Source organism: Gossypium hirsutum, chromosome A03, assembly GCF_007990345.1.
Source record: "Gossypium hirsutum isolate 1008001.06 chromosome A03, Gossypium_hirsutum_v2.1, whole genome shotgun sequence".
NCBI lineage: Eukaryota > Viridiplantae > Streptophyta > Magnoliopsida > Malvales > Malvaceae > Gossypium > Gossypium hirsutum.
The window spans coordinates 86,690,116-86,702,364 of NC_053426.1; the positions used below are offsets into that span (position 1 = coordinate 86,690,116).

The 12,249-nt window shown below is 33.5% G+C and overlaps 1 long non-coding RNA gene across 8 annotated transcripts; it reads left to right on the forward strand.

Annotated features, from left to right (window-relative positions):
* Positions 1 to 6,376: 6,376 nt before the first annotated feature.
* On the forward strand, positions 6,377 to 12,048 carry LOC107886277 (uncharacterized). Of its 8 annotated transcripts, XR_005916337.1 has the most exons (11): positions 6,382 to 6,778; positions 7,056 to 7,102; positions 7,463 to 7,570; positions 8,336 to 8,490; positions 8,863 to 8,915; positions 9,390 to 9,545; positions 10,310 to 10,481; positions 10,570 to 10,635; positions 10,739 to 10,897; positions 11,033 to 11,099; positions 11,692 to 12,048. It is a non-coding gene; the product is annotated as an uncharacterized lncRNA (long non-coding RNA). The 8 variants fall into 8 exon arrangements; XR_001680693.2 differs by lacking the exon at positions 7,056 to 7,102 and having other exon boundaries at positions 9,390 to 9,550; XR_001680692.2 differs by lacking the exon at positions 7,056 to 7,102.
* Positions 12,049 to 12,249: the final 201 nt, after the last annotated feature.

A 12,249-nucleotide genomic window follows, 5' to 3' on the forward strand; every position in this document is an offset into this window, starting at 1 on the left:
GATTCACAATTGGGCCTAGGCCCATGTCAGATATAGATACAGATTCGGGCCTGAGCCCATTTCAGTTGCAGATACAGTTATAGATATGCAAATCAGATATCAGAATCCTACCCCCATCCTCTACACACTATCTCCGATCATCCCTACACACCATGTGGGGTTTAAAACACCCACCCAGCCTTACACACCATGCTGTACCGATGCGGCACATATCAGATATAATGCAGCAGTGTCGCCAGATATTAGGCATAATCTACCTTTCAGAACACTTCCTCCAATATACATCATTCCACCCCAAACATAGTAATAGAACATGCATACAGAATTAATAGATAAATCATATTCAACATGTTTTCATAAACAGATAACAGATAAACAAACATATGCATGCTCATAACCATATTTCAGTCTAACAGATTATTTGATTATAGGGTTAGATAGATTTATCGACCCTACGATAGATAGCATTCACCGACCCTACGATAGGCCCACAGCTGATTAGGACGACCTGTACGACCCTAAAAAAATTTCAGTATTATGGGCCTACATGCCCAGATTAGCCTTGCCCGTGTGGCCCACACGGTCTGACCCAATAATCGACACACCCGTATGGGTTGCCCGTATGGGCCCACACATCCAGATTGGCATTGCCCGTATGGCCCACATGTCCTGACCCAATAATCGACATGCCCGTGTAAGCCCACAAGCCCGTATGGCCCACACGCCCTATCTGGCCTAGCCTGTGTGGCCCACACGGCCGCACTCTGGCCATCACATGACCGTTTCTTACGCACAGCCTGGCCTTCGTCGATCATACGGCCGTGTCATCACACACGGCCTAACACACGGCCCACCACACGACCGTGTCTTACGCACAACCTAGCCTTCGTCGATCACACGATCGTCTCGTCACACACGACCTACCACACGGCCCACCACACAGTACTGTGGCAACGACAGATTGCAATTTTAGCTTTCATCGAATCCTATTTTTCTGTGTTTCGGGTACACACCTAGTATTGATTTGATGCAAAATCACACCCGAGGCCTTGAAACCTAAGAAAAGAGCACCCAACAACTGTTTTAGCAGTCAATTTTACAAATCGCTGCAAAACCTGAAGTAACGCTCAAAACTTACCGGCATCAAAACACCCGCTTAAATTGTTCGAGCAACCAATACGAAGACTCACTGTTCACAGCCTTCTCCTACACCCAAAACAACTGCAGAAAATCAACCCCACGATTTTACTAATAGAACTAACGCAAAAACAAAATTATCTCGAGGACACATCGAAACCTTTACTTACTCAACAGCACGGAGGACAATAAAACGTCAACGTATCACAGTTAGGAAGGAATAGAATTAACGAGAATAAAAAATAGAAAGCTGAAAAAAATAAGAAATGGAAAAATAGAGGGAAAACGCCATAGAGAAAAAATTATTTTAGAAAAAAAAACTGCCAGCAAAACCCCTAATTTCTCTCCACTAACCTACTAACTAGCAACCACTCAGAATCCCAACTCCATTAGAACTTTATCAATTAACAGAGTAAAAATATAATTCCCCCTTGCTGATGCAAAGATTCGAGCACAAGACCTCCAACACACTGACTCCTTATCACTTGAACCAGCAGGCTTATTCTAACATACAAAATCAACAAATAAAAATAAACCCACTCACAAAGGGTAAGGCTTAATTCCAAAAATAATAAATTTTGCTCAACGTAAGGCTTGAACTTGGAACCTTTCACACACACCCAGAACACTTAACCACTGAAGCAGATACACAGTTGTGTCAAGATTTCATAGAAATAAAGATAGAAAATTTTGGGGCGTTACAACTCTACCACCTAAAAAAATTTCGACCTCGAAATTTACCTGGTCAGAACAGATGAGGATACTACTGTCGCATTGAGTCCTCGAGTTCCCATGTGGCCTCCTCAGTGCTAAGATTCCGCTATAGAACCTTTACTAAAGGAATTGACTTCCTTCTCAGAATCTTAACGTGTAACAGCCTGATTTAGGGCCTAGTCGGAACAGTGGTCTCGGGACCACAAATCCAAAGTTATAAAATTTATTTTATTACTATTATGGAGTCATGGCATGATTATATTAGTGCATAAAAAAATTGGTGAGTCAATTTTAATGTTTGAGAGCCCAATTGCGAAAAAGGACTAAATCGCATAAAAGGAAAAAGTTGCATTTTAGTACCAAGATGTGTTAAATAGCTAGAGAACTAAAATTAGGGGCTTTTAAAGAGCAATTAGACCCCTAGAAATAAGGTGGTCGGCCATAGGAAGCAAATTTAGTCAAAAGGTCAATGTTAGGTGACTTGATGACATAATATTGTGATAAAATAATACCTATGAGCTTAGCTATCAATTTCTTTCTTCTCCATCTCTTCTCCTCACCGAAAATATTAGCAAATATGGACGTTTGAAAGCTGAAAATTTGCAGCAACTTATTCTTCTCATAATATCAAGATTCACTGAATTCGAACCTAGATTGGGGGAAAGCCAAGCAAATCGACTAAACCGACTAGTAGACTACATTTTGTAATCCTAGGTAAGTTGTATGTAAATAATATAACTAAATTGTTAATACATGCATTTGCATTGTCATTGAATTGATATAGCATGAATTGCTAAATTGTGAATTGAGAATGCTTAGTAATAATTGAGATAGTAGAAAGACCCCGTTGAAACCTTAGGAAACAAACCGGATATTCATGCCATGACATTTGGGTAATTTGTGTGCCAGTGTAAGACCATGTCTAGGACATGGCATCGACATTGAGACGAGTGCCAGTGTAAGACATGTCCGGGACATGCATCGGCCTCAATGAGGATAGCCAGTGTAAAACATGTCTAGGACATGCATCGGCTATGAGACATGTCAGTGTAAGACCATGTCTGGGACATGGCATTAACATAGATACGCAAGAGCTAGTGTAAGACCATGTCTGGGACATGGCATCGGTCTCGATGAGGATAGCTAGTGTAAGACCATGTCTAGGACATGGCATCGACAACTTAACCCATGTTTGAGGCTTATAGAATATCCAGTAGTATTCTAAAAGGCTCAAATTTAAAATTTATGGAATTGAGTTAGTAAGGAAAGTATAATAATGTTGTGAGAGGTACAGGTACCTATTTGGTATGTATGAGTTTGTACACAAAATAAAAAAATGTAACTAGAGTAGACGGTAATGAGTAAGTATAGCTTATGCCTATCTTTGTGCTATTAGTGTGATGACTAGAGGTGAAATCGTTGTGGTATATTTATTTATATGCAACTTACTAAGCTTTATGCTTACTCTCTTTCCTTTCCTTTTTTTTTCAGTGCCGATTTATTTGCTCAAAGAGCCCTTGAAGTCAGAGATATCGATCACACTATCACCTGTAATACTCAGTATAGTTGGATTTATATTTTTGAATATGACATGTATAGGGCTAGACCTTATTATTTTGTGTCTTTGAGAATTGATCAAATGTGTTGGTCTAGAATAAATTCTACTCTTTACATTGAGCCTTGAATGATGACTTTCATTTTTAGTCTATAAAAGATGCACCTTCACGGTTGAATGAATGTCTATTATGCTTGTTTTGGTATTGGTTAGTATTGACATGAAAATAGGTACACTAGGGTGGCAAAGAGGCTTGGTAGATAGCCTTATATTGTCCACACGGGTAGACACACGGGCGTGTGTCTAGGCTGTGTGTGACACACAGTCAGCTCCATGGGCGTGTGAGAAGGCCGTGTGTCCCCTGCGCCTAGAAATTTTAAGTCAGAATGCATGGTAAGGGTCACAAGGGCAAAGACACGGCCACGTGTCTTAGCCGTGTGGAGGGCACGGCCTAGTTCACGGGTGTGTACCATCGTCGTGTAATGCTGACGTTAGAAACAGAATACCCAGGTTTTTGCACACGAGCTGCGCCACGGGCGTGTTGTGGCCGTGTGAAAGGACAAGGGCAAAGGACACGGGCGTGTCTCCAGACTGTGTGAAGTCTGCACTTGTTTTATGAAAAATTGTAAAAATGAAATTGGCCACACGGGTGTAGGACATGGGCGTGTCCCAAGCACACGGGCGTACGGAACCTTAAAGTACGAAATTTTCTAAGTTTTTCTTAAGCCCCAATTTAGTCCCGAACCACCTTGAATGTATGTTTTGGGCTTCGTAAGCCCAAATAAGGGACAGTTTGCATATAAAATGAAAAGTTTTAAACTGATCAAAATTTTATGGCCTGATTTTCTATTATTGGTTGAGTTTAAGTTCGGCAGCACCTCAAGCCCCTGTCCTGGCATTGGATATGGGTGAGGGGTGTTACATTTAGTGGTATCAAAGCTATAGTTTAGTCAGTTCTAGGACTAACCTAGCTAGAGTATGAGTCTAGCTATACATACCATAAATATATATTTATAGTGTGAAGATTTTTGACGATTATAAATTATGTTTTTCTTATATACACTATAGGAAAATAGGGCTTTAGCGGCGTTTTATAAAAAAACACCGCAAAAATTGTAAAACACAGAGCAATGGCGACGTTTTTGGTAAAACGCCGCTAAAAATAGAGCAATAGAAAACGTAGCTAAAAAACAGAGCAATAGAAAACGCCGCTAAAAACCAGAGCATTAGCGGCGCTTTCAATAAAACGCCGCTAAAAGTCATATAACCCCTAAAACTCTAAACCCAAAAAAATAATAAACATTCATCTATAACCCCTAAAACACTAAACCCTTAAACTATAAAAACTCCTAAACACTAAACTATAACCCTTAAAACCCTAAACCCTAAAAAACATCATATGGATGTTGATGTGTATATATATAGATATTAATGTAAAAGCTTATGTTCATAATAAATTATGGAAGCAATACTTAATATTGATTAAATTTATTTTTGGGTTTAGGGTGTAATATTTAAGATTTAAGGTCTATGGTTTAGGGTTTTATGGTTTAAGTTTAATGGCCATGGGTATATAGTATGTTAATATCAAGTGAATCATATTCAATAATTAAATCCTAAACCTTATAATTAATTATTGTTATTGATAATAGATATCTTGATTTTGATAAAAAAATATTTTTTATATATTAATAAGGTGTTATGTTGTTTAATGGATTGAAGGGATATTTTGTGGAAAACGTTTTAAATGATAAGTTTACCTTTAAATTTTATTAATAGTTTTTTGTTTATACTATTTTAATATTTATCTATACTGATTAATTAAAATATATATTTATTTATACGAACGAAAATCCTCTACACTCATTTGTGTCTCCACGTTTTTTAATTGTAACTCATTTTCTTTTTATAAAATAGTGAATTTTCCTTTATTCGTAAATCAATCTTCTTATTAAAAAGTTGCAACTCTTTTTTTTGTTTTTAAATAAGTGTTGTTTTAGTTCCAACTTGTTTTATAGAGTGTTTCTTTATTCTTTTAAGGTTGATGGTTTATGATTTATGATTTAGGGTTTGGAGACAATAATTAAGAGTTTAGGGTTTAGGGATTATGGTTTATGGTTATGTAAGAGAAAATTTCCTCCTTTTCCTTAATTCGAATCCTTAAAATAATCACTCCCTTTTCCCCAATTCGAAATCTAAAATCCCCGGTAAATGCTTCTCTTTCGAACAATGGTTTAGTATGCAATTGTATACATGAACTTTAATTTGATCCAGTTCTTGTAAATTATTAACACAATTATTGATATAACATCATTTTATATTTTTATATTGCATACATAAATATTTATATTTATCCAATATAAAAATATATTGATGTATTTATTTTTTAAAATGTGTATGATTAAATCAAAATTAAAGTTTCAACTATACATTTAAACCACAATTAGAATTTCACGTTTACATTTACACATTAAACCGAAATTCATATATAATTATGAGATGTATCTCTATCAAAATTTAGGTGTATGCATATAATTAAATGCCATTTATATAAAAATCTAAACAACTAATACGGATCATACTTAAAAGAATAATGCTTGTATTGCTGTGTCATTTTGTATTTTTTTAATTCATCGATTTCATTTTATTTCTAAAGTTTCCTTTTATATTTTATATGATAATTTAAAAATTATAAAAATCTTCAAAAAATTTAAAAATTAAAAATTAAAAAATTTAAAAATTAAAAACTTAAAAACTTAAAAACTTAAAAACTTAATATTTAATATTTAATATTTTAGTCCATAGTTCAGTTAAAAAGTTTAATATTCAAAATTAAAAAAAATCCAAAAAAATGATAATCTCAACACAAAAATTTTGAAAAAAAATAGAAAAAAATATGTTAAAAATGAAAAAAAATTAAAATTAAGCAATAGTGACGTTATTATAAAAAGCCGCAAAAAAATCTTACACAAAACGGTGCTTATTTGTTACCCCAAAATGCCTTAGACTTTTTTCCCAAAATCAGTTCCCCCTTGCCCCCGAAATCCCGAAATCTCTTCTTTTTTCCCTCCTTTCTTTTTCCCAAAATCGGTTCCTTCCCCCCTCCCCAAAGAAATCCTAAAATTTCACTGAAATTAGTAGAAGCAATGATGAAAGAAGCAATGGAGTTTATGTTACCTTCTCTACTTCACTTCTCCAATAGGAAAAGAAAAAACCCTAGCGGCTACACTCTTCCCTCACTTTCTAAACTAACCGAAGAAAATAATCACGAAAATGGAGTTTTCTCAAGCCGACTTCGATCTCCTTTTAGTTGCCGGACACACTTGTAAAACCTCTGAAGTCAACTACGCCTAGGACCCTCTTGATGCTGAGGTTCCTTCTTTATTTTTTTTCCTTTCAATTTTTTTATAATTCGTTTCTTTGTTTGCAGTTACTTGCCTCTGTTAATCGATTTTAATAGCAATGAGGTTTTAATTCTTTTATTCTTATTTTCTTCTTTGGTTTGAGGTTTTTTTTAAGAAATAATTCTGGGTTTCCTATTATCGGTTAAAAATGGACTATTATCTATTTTTTAGTATTATATTTCTATTTAAGAAAAGGGAGGATATAAGTTTTTAAGTTCTAATGCATATCAACTGTTTTAAAACAGATCTACCAGCAGCAGTCCCCGTGGTGACTGAAAATTTTTAAGTAATGGTTCGTAGTTCAGAATCGTGAAGATGTTGACAACTTTTGTTTTTTCTTAAAGGTTCCTCTAGGTTTAAATTTTGAAGGTAAAACACAAGGAAAAGTGAAAGTAAACATGCAAGAAAGAAAGACGAAGTTTTTAGGCTTATTCTGTTAACCAGTAAGGAAAGATAGCAGCTTTAGGATGCTAATGTTATTTGAGTGTTTAATTGTTAATTCCAGTAAGTAAACATAATACTGATATGTTTTGTAAACAATGATAAGTTGATTCTTTGTCGAGAAGTTCAATACATTCAGTATGGGAGAAAAATCTATTTGATCATTTGTGTGGATTGAAGCTGGTGATCAAATGGTAAAGTTATTTTACAGATTGGTCCTTTGAGATGTTGGCCTGGAGGCTTGTGTCTTTCACGATCCATTGGTGATATGGATGTTGGGGAGTTTATTGTTCCTGTTCCATACGTAAACCAAGTAAAGGTTTGTCTTACTCTTTCATAATCTACTTGCATAATGTAATTTATATCTTTTAGTTTGCCTGTCCTGATATCTTGATTTAACTTGTGCACTTAATAGCATTAGATATCGATATTTATTAAAAGGGCCAACTACAATTATATATTTTTCTATTTTTGTTTCTGGCATTTCTTCAAAATTGTATATATAAAAGATATATGGAAACAATATATCAATTAAAAAATAAAAATCTCATGAAATGCATTAGTTTTAGTGATTCATAAATTTCATATCTGTTATCAATTTATTCATCATTATAAAATCTCAATAAGCAAAAGTATCTAGTTTTAAGTTTTGTAAAAAGAAAAATTTTTCATAAGCGGTTAAGATAAGCTAATTTATCTAGCATTAAACAGAGACATCAAAAAGAACATCTGAATTTTGAGAAAAAAACAGAACTTTTAAGATATTCATATGAAGGCAAGAATATATGTATATATATTTGGAAAAAAGCTTCTTAACAAAAAAATTGGCTTTCTTTTATCAGTTTTTGTGGTTTTTAGTTTACATGATAACATGAGTTCTCCATCACTTGATTTGAGGTGTCACCCCTATATAATTAAGAATGCAGTGAACAGACTCAACATAAAACAATCAATTATCAAAAATAATCGTAAAAAGAAGTAATTAACTGGACAATGAAAGTTATTGGTTCAATAATCCATCCACGTGGAGTTTTTTTTCTTTTTTGGGGAATGATCAATTCGCTGGTGTCTTATATATCTACAGGCTTTCTCTTGGGATTTATTTGCAAAACAACAAGGTAAAGAGAGAAGAGGCGAAAAGCTTGGTAAGAGAGAAAGGGAGATTTTAAGATTTGCAAATGTCTTCAACAGTAGTATCTTCACTTTATGTAGTTTGCAGTGATGCAGCTGGGATTGCAGGTATTATGTTTTTCTTTTTACCTGTCTCTCAAGCTCCTTTTTCAACTCTCATATCAAAACAGAACTCTAAATCAGTTGATTTCAATGAGTTCTTTTCTTTTTTCAGGTAACATCTTTGCTTTTGTGCTGTTCTTGTAATCTAGATTCCATACTTTTGACGCTTCATCTTGAAGAAACTTGTTGGGCATTTGATAATAATTAGGGAACAGATAAAATGTTGCAGATGGTTGGGCCTCCTATAAATCTGCTTGCTGTATTTTCTGTGTTATTGTTTTTTATGTTATAAGTACAGATTCCTTTTGTTTTATTTACAGATACTTGGTTGTGCTATGTACTTTGTGTAATTTTTTGAGAAATTCTTATCTTTTGCAGGTAAATGAACTGTCAGTTATATTCATTGATGAAATTGATGCTTTAGCAACTAGGTATGATAATCTTGTTGCTACTCCTATCCCTTCTTTTTTTAATGCAAGAATTTTTTGAAACCACACCATTTGTTGACATCTGAAGGCGAATGAGGTATAAGCTTTGCAGATATAGTTTGCAACTAAGCATTAATATTTTGCATCTGATTTAAATCAAGTGATTGGAAATGGAAATATAGTGCAGAAATGTGTTAGAAAACTATTAAGTTGTCATGGTTTCGCCACTAACTAGGGTAAGTATTAAAGATGTCACATTTGGGAATCTTTTAGTTCTTATTTTTGACTGAGTCACTGACCCTTCCCCATTTAGTTCTTCATAGAACTTATGCATTCAGTTAAGTATTCAAGCATGCACCCTCTTTGCTTTCTTAGACCACTTCCCCCACCTAAAAGTAAATGAAGAAAGCTTTTATCAAATAAGGTCTTGTGTGCCTAACTTTTAATTTGAAGTGATATAATGTTTCTTCTCTGTAGGAGAAACAAAGAAATTGTTAAAAGCCAAAGCCTTCCAGCACAGGGTTCAGAGAAACTACAATTTTCTACACCCTTTCCACAAAATGGATGGGAGCAACTTAAGCATGCCTTTGGAAACAACATTTGTCCTATTGGAGAAGTCCAAAATACAACTTAGTATGGTTGGCATTTATTATTTTATCTTCTTTGTTGTATGGAGTCTTACTTCGGCAGAAATGACAAAACCTTTAAACTGCTTTCTAGATCTTTTTTCACCCTTTACTATTATCGCCAATCGTTTAACACCATGTTCACATAGCTAGACCAAGAAATGTTCATTTATGAAGCGTCACTAAGATTTATCTGATAGAGTTGACATAAAATGTATGTTCATAAAGTTGATCATTGTCACAACCCCTAAGAAAATATGGTTGCTGGATATTTTGATTCCTCTACGTAAGTTTGTGTTCTTTTACTAGTCTAGCTGATGAAACTTTCTTGTTCAATTTGCTAGCTTTACTTACAAGGATAAATAGAATGCCAAAGAGACAAAGAAAAGATATTAGTACTAACAACCTGTCTTCTCATGCTAAAATCTAAAGAAGATAGAGGAGGAGAGTGTAAGAGAGTTAGTAAGGACATACAAATTAAAATTTAGCTAATTAACAAAAATGTAAGAAATGTTATATCAAGTTAATTAGTAAGTGAAATTAGCACACCCTGACGATTCATGTTAGAAAAAAATGCATTACTATCCTAGCACATAGTTATGAAAGTTACTTGGTGTAAAGCGAAACGAATTGGATTTTATATGAATGTCAATTCATACTATTTTGTATCTATTGAACTGAAGTAAAAACTACAAATTTTAATTGCTTGGAGTATATTAGATTATATACTTACTGTGTGACATGCTGGCATTCTATTCCCCCTTTCTAAAGACATGATGAGCAGGATTTTTTCTACATAATCGGATCGATGAATGTTTTCATGATATTCACTGGAATAAGCAGTTGTTCATCTGTTCTTCCATTCGTGTCTACTCAAAGGATAGTAATCTACCGTGAAAGATTTTCCAGAATGTACTTTTCATGGGCATATTCGTTGGCACAGGTCAAAAATTTTATAGAATGCCTTCTGATACTGTGACACCTTTGAAGGTTGCATGTCTTGGTATAAATTTGCTCTTCCATATTTGCAGGTGATTATTGAGATTCCTTATATCTTTCTTGAAGCAGTATTATTCCTGACAATCACTTATCCCGCTGTAAACTTCTATGAATCCGCTTACAAAGTATTATTCCTTATATCTTATCACACATTTATGATCATATGTGAATGATTTTCTCTCTTTCTTTCTATCTGATTAGACGTCAGGGGATTTTCAAGGAAACAACAGACCACCTGTATAATGCAGCCACTCAGGAGCGGGAAACTACTTTGAATCAGCTACTAATAGAGGTTGAGCTTTGTATTTGTAGGATCCCAGCAATGAAATTTACCTGAAATATTTGGAAATGTCTGCTAAGGTAGGTCTTTCTCCATACTTGGTATGATTTATTCTTTAAATAATGCTTATATTTCATTATTTGTGCCTTAACTCATAACTCATAACTTATAACTCACAATAGAATTCTTATTTTTTTGTGTTTATCCTTTACCAGCAAAGGCAGTAGAAGATATAGTGTTATTGAATGTGATCCACTAGTTCGCAAAGGACTTAAGAAAACTGTAAGTAGTCTTTATTAGATGGCACTTAACAAGCATTCCATTCATAAATATTATATTATTATTTTTATATAAGGTTGTTTTAATTATATAATTGAATAAATGTATAAGTTTGAGCTTAAAACTGTTGTTAGTTTTGTGTTATAATTTGTTCCAAAGTTAATTTTTTACCCAGAACATGCTCTGTATCTATTATTTTGTTCCTTGAAACAACTCCTTAATTTTTTATACTAATTTTTCCTTGAACTAATTCATCTCGTTATGTGCACAAGTATTTAAATGTTCATGATAGCAGCTGGTTTTTTTTTTTATTTTTGCAAGAGAAATTATAGCTCTAATTAATTTATATGGAGGACAAAATGAAATGAAAAAGGTAGAAAGAAAGGAACTCTAGCTGTCTCAAGTCCCTACTAAATTAAAGTGCTGCAAATTGAAGTGTTTAAATGTTGTAAATTGAAGTGCTTAAATGTTGTAAATTGAAGGGTTTTAAGTACTGCAAATTGAAGTGTTTAGCTGCGGGAAAAGAGATCTCTTTTCCTGCAATTTTGTAGTTAATGGATTTAGGTTTCACGTTACATTATTTTGTATGTTGTAGGTACATATTATGCACAGCCTTTTCAACGACTTCTGCATTAACAGACTGGAGTAGTGTACAAAAATCCTTTAGACACTTTCAGACTAGTCAAATCTATAATAATTTTTCCCCTCTGTTTGTAGGTTCATTGGCATCTTGTCCTGATGAGAGTGTAGTTGATGAAGCTTTAAACTTTGCATTGTCCTCCGAGGTATTAGAATTCCTTGTTCAAAACTTAGCAATTTGTCTTTTATAAAAGACCTTTGCATTTTCAGTGTTGTTTAGGTTCGCAAACAAGATGTTGAATTTGGACTTGCTGCTAGTAAAAGACTTGCTGTATTTTATTTATATTTAATCTAATTTTTATTATTTATTTTAGTTTTGATTCTATATTTTTATTTTTATTTTAATATTTAATAACTTGAGTTCTAACTTTTGGATTTTAATTGTGTTATTAATTTATTATTTTAAATTCTAAATTTGAATTCATCAATTTTTATATTTAGTTTTAAAGTTAAATTTTTCATAGAAAGTTTAATTTGATAATGAATTTTAATAGAAAATTTTTATATTTATATC